This window comes from Phyllopteryx taeniolatus, chromosome 13 (assembly GCF_024500385.1).
Source record: "Phyllopteryx taeniolatus isolate TA_2022b chromosome 13, UOR_Ptae_1.2, whole genome shotgun sequence".
Taxonomy (NCBI): domain Eukaryota; kingdom Metazoa; phylum Chordata; class Actinopteri; order Syngnathiformes; family Syngnathidae; genus Phyllopteryx; species Phyllopteryx taeniolatus.
The window spans coordinates 24,996,547-25,019,705 of record NC_084514.1 but is presented as its reverse complement, the minus strand read 5'-3'; the positions used below and the strand labels follow the sequence as shown (position 1 = coordinate 25,019,705).

At 45.4% G+C, this 23,159-nt stretch overlaps 1 protein-coding gene and 1 long non-coding RNA gene across 3 annotated transcripts in view; one reads left to right on the top strand and one right to left on the bottom strand.

The window, feature by feature from the left end:
• Nucleotides 1-401: 401 nt before the first annotated feature.
• Nucleotides 402-23,123, bottom strand: LOC133487571 (uncharacterized). 2 transcript variants are annotated; one of them, XR_009791379.1, is made up of 4 exons: nucleotides 23,001-23,123; nucleotides 1,408-3,033; nucleotides 725-1,190; nucleotides 402-637 (listed from the first exon to the last, which is right to left on the bottom strand). It is a non-coding gene; the product is annotated as an uncharacterized LOC133487571 (long non-coding RNA). The 2 variants fall into 2 exon arrangements; XR_009791378.1 differs by having other exon boundaries at nucleotides 725-3,033.
• The window catches only part of LOC133487570 (gap junction alpha-10 protein-like), a 31,327-nt gene continuing 11,842 nt past the window's right edge, over nucleotides 3,675-23,159 (top strand). Inside the window, exon 1 of the mRNA XM_061794336.1 lies at nucleotides 3,675-3,857. The gene's annotated coding sequence lies outside the window, so the exon portion shown is untranslated. The remainder of the gene's footprint in view (nucleotides 3,858-23,159) is intronic.

Genomic DNA, 23,159 nt, shown 5'->3' with positions numbered 1-23,159 from the left:
TCATTTTTGTCGCAGGCCACATTGTAGTTGTTGTGGAACCATATAAATATATAATTGTCTTATCATATCATCACAAATACAGTGGAACCTTGGTTTTCATATGCCCTAATTGTTGTATTTCAGTTTTTGAAATGTTTTCGATGAGATTTGTTCCCAGTTTTTGTATGTTGCGGGTGGCGAGGTGCAGAGCGTTGGTGGTTTGTATCCCCGCCCGACCGCATGTCGTTGTTGCAAGACAGTTAACCGACATTGCCTATGAATGAATGTTGGATGTTTGGTGGTGGTCCATTCTGCGCCTATGGCTCAATGGCAGCCACGCTTGTGTCAGACAGCCCCATGGCAGCTGTAGCTACACAAGTAGCTTACCACCACGAGGGTGTGACTGTGGAGTGAATGAATAATGTGTGCTTGTCAGGTTTCAGATTGCGAGTTGGACCCAGATGCAGAGAGGAAAGGGAGGGTAGTTTGTGAACAAATATTTATTGTAGATTGAAAGCAAACAAAGAGGGGGTCCGAGAACTCGATCTGGGGTAGGCAGGGTTCCAAAGAGGACCAGTTTGGCAGGGTCGGAGTCCGGGTTGTTGGTGGGCCACAGGAGGTGAGCGCTGGTTTGCAGGGAGCAAGGGCAGACGACAGACTGGGGACAAAGAGCAAGAATGGGTTAGAGATAAAATTACGAGGTCTTCGGGAAGCAAAAGGTGGATAAGGTGGCTTGGCTACGAACTCGAAGTAGAGCATTGATAGTCTGGTGAGGAGTTGGAGTCCCACAGTGTCTTAAGAGTAGTCAGGCGTAATTAGGATGATAAGATGCAGCTGCTACACTCCAACACGTCCACCTTGCAAAGCACTCATGATGCACCCAGACACACACACACACACACTCACTCAAGTGCTGGAGTCAGGGAGCTGAAACAGCAGCACTGACAGTCCCCTCCTCCCACGGACGCCACCCGGCTTACGAGCCAAGCAATCGGGGTGGGCTCGATGAAAGTCGCGGACCAACGATTTGCTCAGGATCAGCCCCGCAGGGACCCAAGTCAACTCCTCCAGACCATAGCCCTTCCAGTCGACCACATATTGGAGGCCGCGACGCACAGCCAGGAGCCTGTTCACGGCCCAAGCGGGATGTCCTCCGACCACCAGGGGAGGAGGAGGGGGCAGCACAGAAGACTGGAAGAAACCGGCTTTATCTGGGAAACATGGAAGGTGGGGTGAATGCAAAGAGTATCAGGGAGCTTAAAGCGCACTGCACATGGATTTACCACAGCCACAATGTCACAAGGGCCAATGAAGCGGGAGGAAAGTTTTTTTCGATTCAACCTTGAGCGGTAGATTCTTTGTACTGAGCCACACTTTTTGACAAACAGTGTAAGCAGGCACAGGGATGCAGTGAAAGTTGGTTTGTACCTGAGATTTGGCAGAGGACCAGAGAAGGGCGACACGAGTTTCCAGACCTTGGAGCATCGGCGTATGCAGGCCTGCACCGAAGGAACTGCAAGCCTGTGACAGGAACAACAGTGGTTGCTAGCCTAAGGAGCATTGAAAAGGGGACATGGCCACGGAGGTGCTAGACAGTGAATTATGGGCATACTCAACCCAGGCAAGATGGGTGCTCCACGAAGCGGAATGGGACTGGGGCATGCAACAGAGCGCCGTCTCCAGCTGTTGGTTGGTGTGCTCACATTGCCCGTTGGTCTGAGGTTGATAACCAGAGAATGGACTAACACCTATACAAAGCGCTGTGCAAAACACTCTCCAAACCTGCGAGGTGAATTGGGGGCCCCGGTCAGAGACTATGTCAGAAGGGATGCCATGCAGGCGGAAAACATGCTGGACCAACAGGTGGCAGTCTCTTTGGCAGATGGAAGCTTGGGAAGTGCAAGGAAGTGTGCTGCTTTGGAAAAGCTGTCCACCACAGTGAGAATGACTGTGTTTCCATTGGACAAGGGAAGCCCAGAAACAACGTCCAGGGCGATGTCCAACCAATGGCATCTGGGAATGGGAAGCGAACAAAGTAGACCAGAGCTTTGCTTAGAGGATGTCTTATTTCGAGCACATACCGTGCATGCAGAGACAAAGGACCGGGTGTTGTCTTCCATGGTGGGCCACCAGAAGCGTTGACGGTGGAAGGCCAACGTTCTGCGGATCCCAGGGTGAAAGGTAAGTCGTGATGAATGGGCCCACTGTAGCACCTGGGGGCGTACCGAATCAGGGACAAACAAGGAGTTCCGAGGACCAAGATCGGCTTGCTCTTCCTTGGCCTCCTTTACCAGTGTTTCTATTTCTAGTGTGATTGAGCGCAGAAAGTAACAAGACAAGATGGGGAGACAAGATGAGATCAGGATCATCTTTGGTACTTTCTGAAGTGAACTGGCGAGACAGGGCATCGGGCTTGGTGTTCTGGGCCCCTGGGCGGTAGGACAAGGTGAATGTGAACCGGTCAAAAAACAATACCCACCTGGCTTGACGGGAGCTCAGCCTCTTGGCACAGCGGATGTATTCCAAATTCTTGTGGTCGGTCCACACGATGAATGGGTGTTTGGCGCCTTCCAGGAAATGCTGCCATTCCTCCAACGCCATCTTCACTGCCACGAGCTCCCGGTCTCCAATCCCATAATTTTTCTCAATAGAATGATATTAGGGTTGATGTGAGGGAATTGAGGGGTGCTGCAACCCGACTGTAGTTCCGAATGAACCGCCGATAGAAGTTGGCGAAGCCAAGGAACCGTTGCAGCTCCTTTCGTGTGGATGGCGTTGGCCACTCGGTGAGCGCGGCTACCTTGGCTGGGTCCATTTGAAGCTGCCCCTCAGCAATAACGTAACCCAGAAAGGTGGTCTTTGGAACATGGAACTCACATTTCTCTGCTTTGATGAAGAGCTTGTTCTCAGGGAGTCACTGAAGTACTTGGCGACTCAGACTTTGGAAAAATCGCAAGTAGTTCTTATGACAGAAGTTTCTCCATGAGGTGATATTGGGGACGGTCCAGTCGATGCTGGGGTTATGGAGCCTCAGCCAAGCCAAGCCAAGCACAACTGGAAATTGAAGGCAAGGAAAAACATGAAAACTACATTAAGTAGATACACATGATTTGCTCAATAAAGGAAATAAATATTTAAAATTCACAGCAAAATAAAGAAAATTGTCAATGCAATGGTGCGGTGGTGAGATGGCACCTGAGTGGTGATTTTAATTGTGTCAGTTTGGTGTTTTCTATTTACGAACAGCACGCATTGCATCATTGGCTATGATTTGGAGCTTTGGTCTTTTTTCATGATTAATTAATCAATATTCACAAATGTCATTTTGGCTATTTCGCCACAATTTCTACGACCAAATCAAGCACACAAAAAAAGAAAGAAAAAGCTGTAACTGAGTGTCGGACTAATGGTAAGAACATTATCATCATTCAAGAAATGGTCTCAGCTTGGACAGCTTAATTTATCAAATATCCAACTATGTCAATGTTCAGGTTATTACACGAGGATTCTTCTTTCTGCATGTGAAAGCTGAATCATAAATAAACATCACAACTCTCTGTCAGAGAGGGTGATATTGATGGCACTGGTTGGAGTTGGCACTGCTGGCGTGGGAGGAGGGAGGGGGATGGGTACATTGTCCCATCGAGATGTAATCAATGCACACATCCTGTGAGCCCAGCATGTAACAAGGAAGAGCACTCCCAGCATACAGTTTACCAGCACAAACAGATGCACAGCAAGCAGGGAGAATATTGTGGATTATAACTGCAAACGTTGACCTCCATGGGGTAGCCATACAGATGCAGTGGATTACTTGGATAGTTAAATGATCATCATGAAGTACATACAGCAAGAGGCAAAAAGGATCCTATAGATTTGTAAGTATCACATATAAATGATTAATAACAACCGTTTACTGTGAAGTCACAGAGAAACGGGATTTTACACCTATTCGTTTTATAGTATTAATACCAATTAAAAAATGTTTATTGTAGTTTTGAAGTACTGACATTCTGACAAAAAAGAAATAAATAAATGCAACGCAAACAGTTCTGTTACTTTGGAACGGAAAATCTAAAAAAATTCTAATAACTTCCTTTGTGCAAGAGAGAAACTTTGATGATGGCCTTTACAGTTGAACCCATGTCGACAAGTTCTCAGTCAGAAGCAAACTTTCACAGCTTGAATGGAGAATGTGTATTTTAAAATCCAGATTGTATGGAATTTTTGCTCATATTACACCTTTTGCATCAAACTTTAAATAAGCATATTGTTAAAATAATACCAGAGAGGTTTTATTTTATTATTTTTTAAAATCTTTCAGACAAAACTCTTTAGATTTTGTAGGTGTGGTATAAGGAGCTATGGGGTAAGTCCATATTTCACTAACAAGTTGATTTTATGTATTTTTGCTTAAGAAAATGAAACAGGCAGTCATTTCCAGTGATATGAATTGGTATCAATTGGTAAATAACTAATTGCCTTTGGAACGCCCCCTTTTCATTGCCAAAATCGACACGTCCCCCATGTCTTGGTGTGACGTCAGTGGCAGAAGTGGAGACCAAATTCACTGCATAAGCGGTATGGAAAAAGGAACGTGCTATACTATAAAGTGGCAGTAATTCGTTCGTTCATTCATTCATTCATCTTCCGTTCCACTGGAGCCTATCCCAGCTATCTCCCAGCGAAAGGCGGGGGTACACCCTCAACTGGTCACCAGCCAATCACAGGGCACATATAAACAAACAACCATTCGCACTCCCATTCACACCTATGGGCAATTCAGAGTCTTCAATTAACCTACCACGCATGTTTTTGGGATGTGGGAGGAAACCGGATTACCCGGAGAAAACCCACGCAGGCATGGGGAGAACATGCAAACTCCACACAGGTGGGGCCGGGATTTGAACCCCGGTCCTCAGAACTGTGAGGCAGATGTGCTAACCAGTTGTGCACCGTGCCGCCGGGCAGTAATTAGTTGTAATTTATATAGCTATATCTATATATGTCGAGGGCAAACCCCCCGACCTCCAAAATGACAACTTTTCAGGACAACCAACTGAATGTGGTGGTTTTTCAAGCTGTGAATCCCGCCTCATTCCACTCTTTCTTTTTTTTTTTCTCTGCTAGATTCTTGAATCTTCTCTGATAATATGCTGAAGCCCACTGTCATCTCTTTTGCTTGTGTATCTTTCTCCTGCCACATTTTGTCCTTCCACTAAACTTTCCATTGATATGCTTGGACACAGCACTCTGTCAACAGCCAGCCCCCTTAACTATGTACTTTTGTGTCTTACCCATCCTACGGAGGGTATCGATGATGATCTTCTAGCCAGTTGTCAAGTCTGCAGTCTTCCCCATATTGAACCCAACTGAGACAATTGAACCACACTGAAGCAATTTAATGACACCTGGGGAAACATGTGCAAGTGCTTTGAGTTTCGTAGATGATTAGTGTTTGACAACGTTTAAAACACTTATGGCCTGCAAAATTTGGGCTGATTTCGTCATAGTATTCTAATGTTTTGATTTCCTGATTTCGTGGGTCTTATGAGCTGGAAACACAAATTATGTATAAATAAACAAATAAATACTAGAAATTGTTTAAATTGCGGTCCCTGAAGCTATAATCTATGAAAGCTTAACTTTTTGAATGAAATTATGGAAATACATTTTTCCATGATATTCAAATTTTTTGGAAGGGGTCTGTAGATAATGTGCGCCGGCACGCGGCATGTTTTTCTCCCACAGGCCGCTGTCACAGACTGTGTGTGAGTAAAAACATCGAGTATAAACAAATGGTTTCATTCGCTCATTATGGTCACGTGACCATAATAAGCCATTCAAATCGTCTGTTGGCGGAAGCAATTTGCCGTAGAAGACGCGGGCAGCATGGCTCATTTCAAAGTTTGCAAGTTCACTCAGAAAAGAGAGTTTTTAAGAATAATTGGATGGACTGGTATGTTTCTAATGTTTCTGAAGCTGGTGTCTCATATGTTGTGAGTCTGTGGCTTCAATAGAAAGCGGGAACGTTAACAGGCCATCAATCGCAAGATAAACAAACTGAGAGCCCAGAACAGCAGAGCCTTCATGTCTCAACTCAACAAAGAGCAAATGAATGTTCCCTTGGGATAGCATGTATTTTGGGGGAACGTAAACGAGCATTTAATGACATCTCGTTCGTAAAGGAATGTGTCAATGCAGCTGCGAGAAATACTTGACAGAAAACAAAATAATTTTTTTCTTGAAATGTGCATCTACCTGTTCTGATTTACTACAATAGGCTTGATTTGCCTGTTCAGTGTTACTTGAATTTTAGGCTTGAGATATCTAGGCTGCTATCAAAATGTTTGCCAGCCTTTTTTGAGTTGCCAAAATCCAATTATTACTATATACTGTGGACCTGACGTGTCTGTGCCTATTTACTAGCTATTTAAGTTATTGGTGTTCTTGCATTGTTGACCTTCAGTAGGATCAAAATATTTATTTATGGTAAAGGAAGATTTTTTTTTTTATGGAACACAAAACATCGTATTTGCAAAAGCACAAATGTTGTGCAAAGGAAAAGGAAGGTGCCATCTCGATTATGTTTGACAGGTTGGCTACGTGCGTTAAAACCCGGGCTCCGGCCTTCCTGTGTGGAGTTTGCATGTTTCCCCGTACCCATGTCAATTTTGTCCAGGTTTTCTCCCACAGTCCAAAAACATAAATGGTAGGTTAATTGAGAACACAAAATTGTCCGTGTGCATGTGAACAGTGTTGGGAAAGTTCATTTTCTACGCAAACTAGTTTAAAGTTCAGTTCACCGTTCCAAAAATGAACTAGTTCAGTTCATAATTCAAAATTTTGAACTAAGTTCACAATTCAAAAAATAAACTAGTTCATAGTTCTTTGTTTCCCCAATATGTTGCTATTACCCTCACAGTACTGGTATTTCATTTCCCCATTGTTGCCCCCCTTTCAGTCCACACTGGTAGCCAGCTGCAGCTTTCACCTCACCTCAAGAACAGGAGGAAAAACGTGTTGCTTGAATGGTCTTTTTCTTTTTTTAAATGTCCTTAATGTGCCAAAATTGTCCTTAATGTGCAAAAAAAGAAAAGAAAACAACAACAACATGCAACACAATATGACAGGAAAGATGGTAAAAGGACATTAATAACTACGCGAGACCGCAAGACGTCCACGTCACTCCCTCAAGCCAAGCAATTGCACTTGCTCCTCACATGAACACAAGAGCTTTGGCACCCCAAAATTATGTTGAATTGTTAATATAATTTGGAAAAAAATGCTTATTTATTACACGGTCATTGATTAAAATGGTAGAATACTGTGAGATAAACATCCGTGCGCAAAAGTCCCCAAGACGTGCACCTCAAAGTCGCAGTCAGCCAAGCCCCAAGACCATACAAAAAGTATTTTTAATATGTTACAATGCTACTACAGCGGCGTGCTGGCAGGTGTCCACCGTGTCAACAGCCACCCGCGCCCATCAACGTCTGCCTGTGTCACACGACGCCACTATGCACCCTACAGAAATGCCTGTGTCACATCATCCATCGGGACTCTTTTCAAAGATCTTAGAGGCATTTGTGAGCTGACAAAACCTGTTTATATTTCTAAAAATTAATATGCAGTCACTTACATCATGTGGGATGATATGGCTGTCTTCTTTCTTCAGAGGAATTTCAATGATCGATTTAAAAAAAACAAAAAAAAGAAGCCAACTAAAATGGTTCACTATTACTATTTTTGGCTGCACAGTGGACGACGAGTTAGCACATCTGCCTCACAGTTCTGAGGACCTGGGTTCAATCCCCGGCCCCGCCTGTTTCGGAGTTTGCATGTTCTATCCGTGCCTGCGTGGGTTTTCTCCGGGTACTCCGGTTTCCTCCCATACCCCAAAAACATGCATGGTCGGTTGACTGAAGACTCTAAATTGCCCTTAGGTGTGAATGTGTGTGCGAATGGTTGTTTGTTTATATGTGCCATGTGATTGGCTGGCGACCAGTTCAGGGTGTATACCACCTCTCGCCCGGAGATAGCTGGGATAGGCTACAGCACGCCCGCGACCCTAGAAAGGATAAAGCAATGCAGGAAATGGATGGATTATTATTTTAACTTGTTATTGTCTAAAAAAATAAAATAAAATCCAGACATTCAATATAGGCAAAAATTACACCGCAGCATACAGAGTTCAACGAGTAAATGTCAGTCTCCTGAACCTGACATATCAGGCATGCCGTGACGTGACCAAAATCTGGCTGAAAATCAAATATTTCATCAGAAAACAAGAAACAACAATTACTACTGGGTCTATTTTGGGGAGGATTTTTTTCTGCAGACATCATTTGTAACTCCAGAATTGTCGAATAAGTGCCAATGTTCACAGCATCAGAGAGTCCCTTTAATTTTCTGGTCAGTGGTTAGATGGCTCAATTTCATATAATTTGATCGATTACAGAAAAGACACTTTTAGCTATTTTTATTTTTATGCAACCTTGTTTTTATATGGGTAAATATTGTATCTCCCATGCCGAAACAGCCACGCTTAAAGTGCTATGTTCAAAAAGTTATTGATGATTTAAAATTGTAGGCATTCATAGTGAAGGCAGTCCTTAGTCGCAGATTCAAATGGTGGTGGCCCATTGAAATACACTTCTAACGGGAAAGACAAAAGTGCATAATGGTAAAGACATAAACAGCTTCATAAAAATCATGCGAGTTGCACAATTTACACGTGTTGCTCTTCAAACTTGGCAGATACAAGTGCATAAAAGATCCTAACTACGGTACTTATTAGACCCATTATACTCTTGTCTTTATGCAATCGTAATAATGGTATAAATATGCAACAGTTCCGACACAAATTTATACGTATTCATTCATATCGCAGAAATAACACCAATTATGCAATGCAGAGAACAAATTTCGTGTACATGCATGCATGTTCATGACAATAAAAGGTGATTCTTCTTATTATTATTTTTATTATTATTATTTTGCCGCTGCTATTTTGTGAATCCAAAATGGCATAAAAGTTTGAAAAATATAAAATTTGATTTTTTTTTTTCTTCGAAACATTTATGACCTTTTGATGGATAACAATTGCCAATAATTAAAATACTCCATCCCTCCATTTTCTACACCACTTATCCTCACTAGAGTCGCAGGCGTGCTAGAGCCTATCCCAGCTATCGTCAGGCAAAAGGCGGGGTACAGCCTGAACTGGTCGCCAGCCAATCACAGGCCACAAATAAACAAATGCAGTCGCATTCACATTCACACCTAAGGTCAATTTAGAGTATACAATCAACCTACCATGCATGTTTTCGGGGATGTGGGGAAAAAAACAGAGTACCCCCCGGCCACACAGGCACGGGGAGAACATGCAAACTCCACACAGGGAAGGCCGGATCTGAACTCCAGTCCTCAGAACCAGTCGGCCAATTCAAATACTCAAATAAGTAAAATTATTAGATTTTTCAAATTAAATGAAAATGACCCATATATTCAATGGACAAACATTCAAACATGAAATAGAGACCCTTTAATTGCTTTACTGGGCTACATAAAGTGGTGCGACGGGCCAGATCTTGCCCCTGGGCTTTGAGTTTGACACCTGTGCTCTAGTGGTATGTGAAAGAATCACTGCATTAAATGTTTAAACTATGCATGATGTAGCAGTGGGTTAAATCCAGTATGATACATTGGCATTTAATCATTAAGAAATGTTTGTTTTCTAACATTTATTTAGGTACAATTTTTCTTTAACTTTTATGAGCAACACATCTTAATTGAATTAATAAGTGCAGTTTTTAATTTTCTCTTTACAAGCACAGTGGTAATGTTCCAACAGGACATAATTTTTGTGATTTAGAATAAATAAAAACCTCTGCCTCATTTTACGCTGTTGTATTTTCATGTTGGTCATTATGGTGGTATTTTGGAGCGTGTTTTTTCAAACTGCGGTCAAGCCAGCCTCCACTCGTAAAGTAGCAGTCAAGCCAGCTGCCCCTAATTTTGTTCATGCTAGGCATTACGGTAACAGCGAAAGCCACCTTCAAAATAAAAGCTTGCCAATAACACGGACGTCAGTGCTCTTCGGTTAAGGAATGCAACCAGCAAAGTTAATTTGAATCTTGAGATACATTAAAAAATGTACTTTATTTGATATCTTAGGAAAAATTAATGGTAATGGACTGCAGTTATATAGCACTTTATCTCCATCATCACAGTGCCCAAAGCGCTTTATAAAGCCTCATATTCACACACACATTCATAAACCAATGGGCGACTGCTGCCATGCAAGGCGCTGCCAGGCCCACTAGGAGCAAATTAGGGTTCAGTGTCTTTCCCAAGGACACTTCGACATGCGGACAGTCGTAGCAGGGATTCGAACATGTTCTACCTACTGAGCCAAAGCCACCCCAAGATAATCCCATTGGTATCGCAAGACAAGTCCAGATCTGTGTGACAGACCACCAAGGACTCCATGAAAAGAGGTTTGATGAAGATCTGATATTGTATTTCAAAATAAAAATCTCTGAAAACTGCACATTTTGCTGTCATTGCCCCTGACTGGAAAAATCTGTTAAATCTTTTAAATGAGATATCGCAACACTGGTTCAGTTCTGCAGGACACTACACCTCCCCAGGTCTCCAACAAAAGTGGTCCCATACAAATCTGATATTGTCATGGGTGTGTGTTCCGGTTTTTGTCTTCCCCCTGTTTCACACACACCTGCTCCTGTGAGCATCTTCACCACCTGTGCCTCGTTCACCCTAATTACCTATTGTATTTAACCTCGTGTCTCATTCCCTCTCGTCGCCAGTTCGTTGTACCTTGTCGTCGCGTTCCAGCATTCCTTGTTTCCACGTCACCGACTCACAGTAAGACTTGACCCTGTTCCGATTATTGATCTCGCCTCTTTGCCTCATGTTTCTGGATACTGTTGCCTTTCTTGGATTGCCTGCCTGTGTTCCGACCTATGCCCGTATATTAAACCTCTCTTTTTGGAAACTGTCCATTTGTTTTGGAGTCGTGCATTTTTGGGTCCTATCCTCTGTTCCGTTCATGACAGAACGAACTGGCCATAACATGGACCCAGCAGACTCAGACCCGGTGCGCAAAGCCCTTCAAGCGCAGGGTCAACGTCTCTCGAAGCAGGATGAGCAGCTTGCTGCCCTCCACCTTCATCTAGAGGGACTGTCAAGGCATCAGGACAATATGATGAGACAGGTGGCCTCGCAGTTTGAACTTCTTATGAAAATTATTCAAGAGAAGGAACCAGTTGGCACCACACCCGATACCGCCACGGTACCAACATTTCCATGTGAAGCAGTCACCATGCAGCCACCTGCCACCTCCGCTGCTGTCTGCCCACAGCTCTCTCGACCGGAGAGGTTCTCTGGAGATTCTGGGAACATTAAGCCGTTCATCACGCAGTGCGAACTCCACTTTGAGCTGCAGGCAGCTGCCTTCCCCACCGAGCAGGCAAAAATCGCTTTCGTCATTTCCCACCTGACTGGTCGTGCGTAGGCGTGGGCTACTGCTGAATGGAGCCGCAATTCCGCCGCGTGTCAATCATGGGCTTTTTTCGTAAAGACTATGGAGCAGATTTTTCAATTTTCCACACCAGATCGTGAGGCAGCTCGCTCCCTTGTCACCTTACAACAAGGCAAGCACAGGGTGTCAGATTACGCGATTGAGTTTCGCATTCTAGCAGCTGAGTCATTGGAATAATTGGGCGCTACTCGATGCCTTTTTTCAAGGACTAATCCCCGCCGTCAAGGATTATTTAGTCCCGCTAGACCTGCCGACCGACTTGGACACTCATCGCCCTCACCGTAAAAATCGACAAGAGGCTTTTGGATCGTGAGCTGGATGGAGATCGGCGGAGGGCTGCGTCACCGCGCACTTGGAGGACGAGCCTCGGTGACCAGCCAAAACAAGGCAGATCCCCTGTTTCCGGTCTCAACCCACTGGCTAGCGTCCCCACGGATGAACCCATGCAACTGGGCAGGTTCCGTCTCTCCCCTGAGGAACGTCAACGCCGGCTGAGGGAAAGGCGGTGCTTCTACTGCGGTCAGTTGGGTCATTCCGTGAGCAATTGTCACGTCGAAGTTGCCGGTGCCGGTAGCAAGGACACGGGAGAGGTGAGTCTGAATTTCATTAAGGAAGACCCTACACGGGTTCTTCCTAAAGTGACACTGTGGTCTCCTGATCAAGAAATTCATACACCTGTATTAATTGACTCTGGTTCTGACGCTAACTTACTTAACTCCCTCCTCGTTAGACGTATGCACCTTAAAACCTTTCAAATAAAACAGCACCGCAACACCTATGCTGCAGACGGCAGTTTTATGGGCAAGATCACTCACCGCACCCAAACACTCACTTTGACATTTCCTGATTCTCACTCGGAACCCATTTTTTTTCATGTTTTTGACGCCATGAATCATGACCTTATCTTAGGGAACCCATGGTTTAAATTACATAACCCCCACATTGACTGGTCCTCAGGGCAGGTTATGTCATGGGGCAGCAATTGCGCCCGGAACTGTTTCAAGCCGCCATGTGATGTGCAGAGCCATGTTTCAAAGGACAATCCACAGACCCCATCTGGGGATCCTGATTTATCTCAAGTGCCCACCTGTTACCAGGATATTAAAGACGTTTTTTCCAAGGCCAAATCCCTTCCACCCCACAGACCTTATGACTGTGCTGTTGACTTGCTGCCTGGAACCACACCCCCACGAGGGAGGTTGTTCTCTCTTTCAGGGCCGGAACACAAGGCCATGAAGGAGTACGTGGAAGAATCACTGGCAGCCGGGATCATTCGCCCATCTTCATCCCCCGTGGGAGCAGGATTTTTCTTTGTGGACAAAAAGGACAAGACCCTGCGACTCTGTATCAATTACCGGGGTCTCAACGAGATAACTGTCAAAAACAGGTACCCTCTTCCTCTCATCTCCACCGCCTTTGAGTTCCTGGAGGGAGTTTCACCAAACTGGACTTAAGAAATGCGAATCATCTAGTCAGGATAAGGGAGGGGGATGAATGGAAAACAGCATTCAACACACCAACGGGACATTATGAGTATTTGGTAATGTCTTTTGGACTTACTAACGCTCCATTCTGTTTTCCAAAACCTTGTCAATGATGTCCTGCGTGACATGTTGAATATTTATGTTTTTGTCTATTTGGATGACATTTTGATATTCTCCCCGGATGAGGAGACTCACATTATTCATGTCCGCTCTGTATTGCAGCAGTTACTGCAGAATCAACTATATGTCAAGGCTGAGAAATGTGAGTTCCACAAGGCGTCCGTTTCTTTTCTGGGTTTCGTCCTGGCTCAAGGTGAAGTCAAATTGGACCCTTGCGAAGTCGATGCCGTTATGAATTGGCCTACTCCCACGTCACGCAAAGATGTACAAAGGTTCTTAGGGTTCGCAAACTTCTACAGAAAATTCATCAGAAATTTCAGTTCTATAGCCTCTCCTTTGCATGATCTTACCTCGCCACACAAACCTTTTGTATGGAACCCGCTTTGTCAGGCAGCTTTTCAAAAACTTAAATCGAGCTTTACCTCCGCTCCCATCCTTACTTTGCCAGATCTCAAACAGCAGTTTGTGGTAGAAGTCGATGCGTCTGATGCCGGAATAGGAGCAGTGCTCTCCCAGAAATCTCTCAAGGATGATAAATTACATCCTTGTGCTTTTCTCTCCAAAAAACTGACCCCAGCTGAAAGAAATTATGACATTGGTGACCGTGAACTGCTGGCAGTCAAGGTGGCTTTGATGGAGTGGAGGCACTGGCTCGAGGGGGCACAGACTCCGTTTTTAGTAGGGACAGATCACAAGAACCTTGAGTACATTAAAACTCCTAAAAGATTAAATGCGAGGCAGGCTAGATGGGCTCTGTTCTTCACTAGATTTAATTTCATGTTATCCTACCGACCTGGTTCTAAAAATGGTAAGCCAGATGCTTTGTCACGTATTTTCTGCGAAGAGAATTCTTTGTCCGATCCATAAGACTATTTTGCCCAAGTCATGTTTCATTTCCGCTTTTGTTTGGGACATTGAAACTGCGGTTAAAGGGGCTCTGAAAAACACTCTTAGCCCTGAAGATTGCCCTGAAAACAGGCTTTATGTGGTTCCGACCTTAAGGGGAAGAGTCATCCACTGGGCTCACACGAACCGAACTGTATGTCACCCAGGCATTGCCAAGACGCAATCAGTGGTCGAACAGCGCTTTTGGTGGCCTAATGTTAGGAGGGATGTTATCGATTACGTCAATGCTTGCCAGGTATGTGCTGCTAACAAGCCCTCTCGTCAACGTCCTTCTGGGGAGTTGCGACCCCTGCCAATACCACAACGTCCTTGGTCAGACATTTCCGTAGACTTTGTGACAGGATTACCGGCCTCTAAAGGCAATACCACCATTCTTACAGTTGTTGACAGGTTCTCGAAGATGGCACACTTCATTGCACTTCCAAAACTCCCCTCAGCTAAAGACACTGCTGAGTTGATGATTAATCAGGTTTTCAAGTTCCATGGTTTCCCCAAGAATGTGGTGTCTGATAGGGGTCCCCAATTCATTTTGCAATTTTGGAAGGAGTTTTGCAATCTCAAGGTGCTACCGTCAGTCTGTCATCTGGGTTTCACCCTGAAACCAACGGCCAAACCGAGAGGCTGAACCAGAACCTGGAGACTGGGCTCCGATGTCTCGCTTCACAGGAGCCGCGATCCTGGTCTCAAAAACTGGTTTGGGTCGAATTCTCCGACAATTCCCTCCCCTCTGCTTCCACTGGTCTATCGCCTTTTCACGTTGTGCATGGTTACCAACCATCTCTGTTTCCTGCCATAGCCCCAGAGTCCACAGTTCCAGCGGCATTGACCTTGGTGAGACGCTGCAGGAGCCCGCCAGATGCTGCTGCGCCAGGGATGGTCCTACAAAGCTGCTGCTGACCGTCGGAGGACACCAGCCCCGAACTACAAAGTTGGTCAGCGAGTTTGGCTCTCAACCAAACATATTCCACTCCGGGTGGAGTCCAAGAAGCTCGCTCCCAGGTTCGTTGGGCCCTTCCCCATCACAAAGATCCTCAACCCTGTCACCGTGAAGCTGAGGCTCCCAAGGTCAATGCGGGTCCACCCTGCTTTTCACGTCAGCCTACTCAAGCCAGCCCGGGAGTCCCCTTGTGTCCCGTCTTCCAGGCCCCCTCCTCCCCCCGGTTTGTGGATGGGGGCCCTGTCTTCTCTGTGAAGCGGCTGTTGGCGTCTCGTCGGAGGGGGAGGGGGTTTCAATATCTGGTGGACTGGGAGGGCTATGGGCCTGAGGAACGTTCATGGGTGCCGTCTGCGTTTTTCATGGATGACTCGCTCATTCGGGACTTCCACGTTGCGCATCCAGGGGCCCCGGGGCCGTCTGGGGCCGGCCATTAAGGGAGGGGTACTGTCATGGGTGTGTGTTCCGGTTTTTGTCTTCCCCCTGTTTCACACACACCTGCTGCTGTGAGCATCTTCACCACCTGTGCCTCGTTCACCCTAATTACCCCTTGTATTTAACCTCGTGTCTCATTCCCTCTCGTCGCCAGTTCGTTGTACCTTGTCGTCGCGTTCCAGCATTCCTTGTTTCCACGTCACAGACTCACAGTAAGACTTGACCCTGTTCCGATTATTGATCTCGCCTCTTTGCCTCATGTTTTTGGATACTGTTGCCTTTCTTGGATTGCCTGCCTGTGTACCGACCTATGCCCGTATATTAAACCTCTCTTTTTGGTAACTGTCCATTTGTTTTGGAGTCGTGCATTTTTGGGTCCTATCCTCTGTTCCGTTCATGACAGATATGGCATTTCAAAATAAAAGTCCCCTGAAATTGGTATATTTCACTGTCATGATCACGGATTTCAAAAATTATTTTAAAAAAATCTGTGAGTTATCACAACACCAGTCCAGTTCTGGGGGACACTACACCACCCTAGGTCTCCAATAAAGAGGTCCCATCCAAATCTGATGTGGCATTTCAAAATAAAAGTCCACTGAAATTGGTATAGTTCACTGTCATGAACACGGATTTCAAAAATTATTTAAAATAAATCTGTGAGTTATCGCAATACCAGTCCAGTTCTGGGGGACACTATACCACTCCAGGTCTCCAACAAAAGTGGTCCCACCCAAATCTGAGGTGGCATTACAAAATAAAAGTCTCCTGAAATTGGTATATTTCACTGTCACTACCACTGATTTAAAACATTAATTTAAAAAAAATTACGAGATATCGCAACACCAGTCCAGTTCTGGGGGACACAACACCACACCAGGTCTCCACTAAAAAAGGTTTGATAAAGATTTTTTTTAAAAATAGAAAACCGTCTTTCTTGTAACTATTTACAAAATACTGTTTTCCTTCCGGCAGGACGGTGATCGACTGGTTAGAGCATCTGCCTCACAGTTCTGAGGTCCGGGGTTCAATCCCCAGCCCCGCCTGTGTGGAGTTTGCATGTTCTCCCCGTGCCTGCGTGGGATTTCTCCGGGCACTCCGGTTTCCTCCCACATCCCAAAAACATGCATGGTAGGTTAATTGACAACTCTAAATTGCCCGTAGGTGTGAATGTGAGTGCGGATGGTTGTTTGTTTGTATGTGCCCTGCGATTGGCTGGCAACCAGTTCAGGGTGTACCCCGCCTCCATCGGGGTCGTGTGCAGTATGAGCTGAGCAGTGGCCGAAGGCAGGGACCTTGGTGATCCGATCCCCGTCTAGAGAAGCTGGCTCTAGGGACATGGAATGTCACCTCTCTGGCAGGGAAGGAGCCCAAACTGGTGTGCGAAGTCGAGAAGTTCTGACGAGATATAGTCGGGCTCGCCTCCACACACAGCTTGAGTTCTGGTACGAGTCATCTCGAGAGGGGTTGGACTCTCTTCCACTCTGGAGTTACCAACGGTGAGAGGCGCCAAGCAGGTGTGGGTATACTTATTGCCCCCTGGCTGGGCGCCTGTACATAGGGGTTTACCTCTGCGGACGAGAGGGTAGCCTCCCTCCGCCTCGGGTGTTGTTTGTGCCTATCCACCAAACAGCAGTTCAGAGTACCCACCCTTTTTGGAGTCCTTGGAGGGGGTGCTGGAGAGCGCTCCTGCTGGGGACTCCTTCGTTGTGCTGGGGACTTCAATGCTGACGTGGGCAATGACACTGAGACCTGGAAGGGCGTGATTGGGAGGAACGCCCCCCCAATCAGAACCCGAGCGTTGTTCTGTTATTGGACTTCTGTGCTCATCACGGATTGTCCATAACGAACACCATGTTCAAGTACAAGGGTGCCCACACGTGCACTTGGCACCTGGACATCCTAAGTTGCAGTTCGATGATCGACTTTGTGGTCGTGTCATCGGATTTGCAGCCGCATGTCTTGGACACTCTGGTGAAGAGAGGGGCGGAGCTGTCAACTGATCACCACCTGGTGGTGAGTTGGCTCCGATGGTGGGGAAAGATGCCGATCCGACGTGGCATGCCCAAACGTATTGTGAGGGTCTGCTGGGAACGACTGGCAGAATCACCTGTCAGAAGGAGTTTCAACTCCCACCTCCAACAGAACTTTGCTCATGTTCCGGGGGAGGCGGGGGAAATCGAGTCCGAGTGGACCATGTTCCGCGCCTCCATTGCTGAGGCGTCCAATCAGAGCTGCGGCCGTAAGGTGGTCGCTGCCTGTCGTGACGGCAATCCCCAAACGCGTTGGTGGACACCAACGGTGAGGGATGCCGTCAAGCTGAAGAAGGAGTCTTATCGGGCCTTTTTGGCCTGTGGGACTCTTAAGGCAGCTGATGGGTACCGGCTGGCCAAACGGAATGCAGCTTTGGTGGTCACTGAGGCAAAAACTCTGGCATGGGAGGAGTTAGGTGAGGCCATGGAGAAAGACTTCCGGACGGCTTCGAGGAAATTCTGTTCCACCATCCGCCGTCTCAGGAGGGGGAAGCAGTGCATCATCAACACTGTGTATACTGGGGATGGGGCACTGCTGACCTCGACTCGGGACGCTGTGAGTCGGGTCCTCAATTCCACCGACACGCCTTCCCATTGGATGAAATTCGCCCGGAGTTCCTAAAGGCTCTGGAACTTGTGGTGCTGTCCTGGTTGACACACGTCTGCAACATCGCGTGGACATCGGGGACAGTGCCTCTGGATTGGCAGACTGGGATGGTGGTCCCCCTTTTTATCTTTTGTTTGTCTGTGCCAAATACTGTCCCCTCCGAAAGTATTGGAACAGAACTTTGTTTTCGTTGTATACTGACGACATTTGGGTTTTAGATCAAAAGATGAATATGAGACAAAAGTTCAGAATTCCAGCTTTTCTTACATGGTATTTACATCTAGATGTGCTAAACAACACAGGACAGAGCACCTTTTGTTTGAAGCCACCCACTTTTCAAGTGAGCACAAGTATTGGAACAGTCATTATGAAATAAACAAAGTGAATAACATTTAATATTTGGTGGCATAACCCTTACTTGTAATAACTGCATCAAGCCTGCGACCCATTGACTTAAGACTGTTGCATTCCTCTTTTTACATGTTTTTCCAGGCCTTTTCTGCAGCCTCTTTCAGTTCTTGTTTGTTTCTGGGGTTTCTCCCTTCAGTCTCCTCTTCAGGAGGTAAAATGCATGCTCTGTTGGGTTAAGGTCCGGTGAGTGAATTGGCCACTCAAAGACCTTTCACTTTTTCCTCCTGATGAAGTCCTTTGTTGTGTTGGCAGTGTGTTATGAGTCATTGTCTTGTTGCATGATGAAGCTTCTCCCGTTTGGATGGATTTTATTCTGTAAATTACCAGACAAAATGTTTTTTTTTTTTATATTTCAGAATTAATTCAGCTGCTACCCTCATGACTTATATCATCAATAAAGACTAGTGAGCCCATTCCAGAAGCAGCCATGCAAGCCCAAGCCATGATATTACCTCCACCATGCTTCACAGATGAGCTTGAGTTTTGGATCATAAGCAGGTCATTTCTTTTGCCATACTTTGGCCTTTCCATCACTTTGGTAGAGGTTAAGCTTTGTCTGATCAGTCCATAAATCATTGTTCCCAAACTTTTGTGGCTCATCTCTGTACTTTGCAAAATCCAATATGGCCTTCTGATTCTTTTTGCTGATCAGTGGTTTGCATCTTGTGGTATGGCCTGTATATTTCTTCTCTCGAAATCTTCTTCGAACAGTGGATCAGAATCAGAATCAGAATCATCTTTATTTGCCAAATATGTACAAAAAACACACAAGGAATTTGTCTCCAGTAGTTGGAGCCGCTCAAGTACGACAACAGACAGTCAATTGACAGAGAACACCTTTGAGACATAAAGACATTGAGGAAAACAGTCACTGAGCAATAAAGGGTTGTTAGTTTCACCCCTGCCTTGTGGAGGTCGGCAGTGATGTCACTGACTGTTGTCTTTGGGTGTTTCTTCACAGCTCTCACAATATTTCTGTCATCAACAGCTGTTGATACCCTTGGCCGACCTGTTCGATGTCTGTTGCTCTTTACACCAGTAGTTTCTTTCTTTTTCAGGACATTCCAAATTGTTGTATTGGCGATGCCCAATGTTTGTGCAATAGCTTTGATTGATTTTCTCTCTTCTCTCAGCTTCAAAATGGTTTGCTTTTCTCCCATAGACAGCTCTTTGGTCTTCATGTTTGCTTGATAGCAAATACAGTTTTCACAGGTGAAACCCAAAGCCAAAAACAAGCACTGTCTAATGTTGAAGCAATCAATCTAAAAGGCAACACCTGAGCAAGTAGAAACATCCATCAGTCACGTTTCAATATTTTGCTCACTTGAAAAGTGGGTAGCTTCACACAAAAGGTGCTTCGTCCTGAGTTGTTTAACACATCTAGATGTAAATACCATGATATAAAAGCTGGAATTCTGAACTTTTGTCTCATATTCATCTTTTGACCTGGTACCCAAATGTCTTCAGTGTACTTCTTCTTTTCCTTTCGGCTTGTCCCGTTAGTGGTCGCCACAGCGTGTCATCCTTTTTCAAGTAAGCCTATCTCCTGCATCCTCCTCTCGAACACAAACTGCCCTCATGTCTTCCCTCACTACATCTGTCAACTTTCTCTTTGGTCTTCCTCTAGCTTGCTTGCCTGGCAGCTCCATCCTCATGACCCTCTACCAATATACTCACTCTCTCTCCTCTGAACGTGTCCAAACAATCGAAGTCTGCTTTCTCTGACTTCGTCTACAAAACTTTTAACCTTGGCTGTCCCTTTGATGAACTCATATCTAATTTTATCCAACCTGGTCAATCCTAGAGCGAACCTCAACATCTTCATTTCCGCCACTTCCGGCTCTGCTTCCTGTTGTCTCTTCAGTGCCACTGTCTCTAATCCGTACATCATGGCTGGCCTCCCCACTGTTTTATAAACTTTGCCCTTCATCCTAGCAGAGACTCTTCTGTCACATAACACACCTGACAACTTCCTCCACCCGTTCCAACCTGCTTGGACTCGTTTCTTCACTTCGTTACAACACTCACCATTGCTCTTGACTGTTGACCCCAAGAATTTCAAGTCCTCCACCCCTTCTATCGCTTCTCCCTGAAGCCTCACACTTCCCCCTCTCATTTATCCACATATACTCTGTCTTACTTTGGCTAATCTTCATTCCTCTCTTTTCCAGTGCATACCTCCACCTTTTCTACTCATAGGCTTTCTCTAGATCTACAAAGACACAATGTAGCTCCTTCTGACCTTCTCTGTACTTTTCCATCAAAACTCTCAAGGCAAATAATGCATCTGTGGTACTCTTTCTCGGCATGAAACCATACTGTTGCTCGCAAATATTCACTTCTGTCCTGAGTCTAGCCTCTACTACGCTTTCCCATAACTTCATTGTGCGTCTCATCAACTTTATTCCTCTATTGTTCCCACAACTCTTGTTTTTAAAAATGGGCACCAGCACACCTTTCCTCCATTCCCCAGGCATCTTCTCAACTGCTAGAATTCTGTTGAACAAGCTGGTCAAAAACTCCACAGCCACCTCTCCTATATGCTTCCACACCTCCACAGGAATGTCTTCAGGGCCAACTGCATTTTCCATTTTCTCATCCTATTTAGTGCCTTGCTAACTTCCCCCTTACTAATGATTGAAACTTCCTGGTCCACCACACTTGGCTCTTCTACTCTTTTTTTCTCTCTGATTTTCCTCATTCATCAACTCCTCAAAGTATTCTATTCCCTCTATGCAGCACACTACTGGCACCAGTAAACACATTTCCATCTCTATCCTTAAATCACCCTAACCTAATCTTTACCATCTCTATCCCTCTGTCTGGCCAACCTGTAGAGATCTGTTTCTCCTTGTTTTGTGTCCAACCTGGCATACATGTCATCATGTGCCTCTTGTTTGGCTGTTGCCACCTCTACTTTCGCTCTAGGTTGTGCCTCCATGTACTCTTTCTCCTCTCCTCAGTCCTTTCAGTACCCCACCTCTTCTTAGCTTTGCTCTTTCCTTGTACGATGTATTATTTCCTGTACTTTGAGGTTCCACCACCAAGTTTCCCTCTCCCCTAACCTACCAGAAGATAAACCAAGTACTCTCCTGCCTGTTTCTCTGATCACCTTGGCTGTAGTGGTCCAGTCTTCTGGAAGCGCCTCCTGTCCACCGTGACCCTTTCTCACCTCTTCCCGAAAAGCCGCAAAGCATTTCAGCTTCCACCACATGGTTCGCTGCTCTGCATTTGTCTTCTTAATCTTCCTCCCCACCATCAGAGTCATTTTACACACCACCACCCTATGCTGTCTAGCCACACTCTCCCTTGTCATTACCTTACCATCAGTAGCCTCCTTTAGATTATATCGTCTGCACAAGATGTAATCCACCTGCGTGCGTCTACCTTCGCTCTTGTAGGTCACCCTATATTCTTGCCTCTTCTGGAAGAAAGTGTTCACTACAGCCATTTTAATCCTTTTTGCAAAGTCTACCACCATCTGTCCCTTGAGGTTTCTTACCTGGATGACAAACTTACCCAGCACTTCTTCATCAACCCTGTTTACTTCACTAACATTTCCATTAAAATCTGCTCCAATCACGACTCTCTGACTGTCTGGGATGCTCAGAACTACTTCGTCCAGCTCCCTCCAGAATTTCTCTTTCACCTCTAGGTCACATCCCACCTGTGGGGCATAGCCACTTATCACATTCTACAGAACACCCTCAATTTCAAGTTTCAGCCCCATCACTTGATCTGATACTCTTTTCACCTCTAAGACATAGCCACTTATCACATTACACATAACACCCTCAATTTCAAGTTTCAGGCTCAGCACTTGATCTGATACTCTTTTCACCTCTAAGACATTCTTAGCTAACTTCCTTTAAAATAACCCCAAATCCTTTTCTCTTCCCATCTAAATTTAAACCCTGCCCCTAAACTTCTAGCCTTGCTGCCTTTCCACCTGCTCTCCTGGACACACAATATATCAACCTTTCTCCCAATCATCTTGTTAACCAACTCCCGAGCTTTTCCTATCATAGCCCCAACATTCAAAGTCCCCACATTCAGTTCTAGGCTCTGTGCGTTCGTCTTATCTTTCTGCCGAAGAAACTGCTTTCCATCTCTCCTTCGTCTTTGACCCATAGTAGCTGAATCTCCACCGGCGCCCTGTAGGTTAACGCCGCCGGTAGCAGACGTTGTTGACGTCACGACCGATCCGGTATGGAATTCTTTGGATGAACGCTCATATTTGTTTGGCAAAGTTTTAAGATGGATGCCCTTCCTGATGCTACACTCTGCATTTACCCAGGCTCATGCATTTATCCAGGCTCCAGCCTACAGTTTGCACCCCCTTGTGCCCCCACCCCCCAAATTGGGCTGCAATAAATTTCTTCATTATTCAACAAAAACAAAGGACTTGACCTTGCTGTTCCAATACTTTTGAGGGGACTGTATCATTAAATATGAACAATATATCTAATATCATAATATTATGTTGCAAAACAATTTATTACAAGGTTCAGTGTCTTATCTTTACCATATAAAGTGCTAAAAGCACTTTTGAGAAGAGGTGAGACAGGCTCTTGTTGGACAGGAGGAGCTTCCGGAAGACTGGACCACTACAGCAAAGGCGATCAGAAACACAGGCAGGAGAGTACTTGGTGTATCTTCTGGTAGGAAAGGGGATAAGGAGACT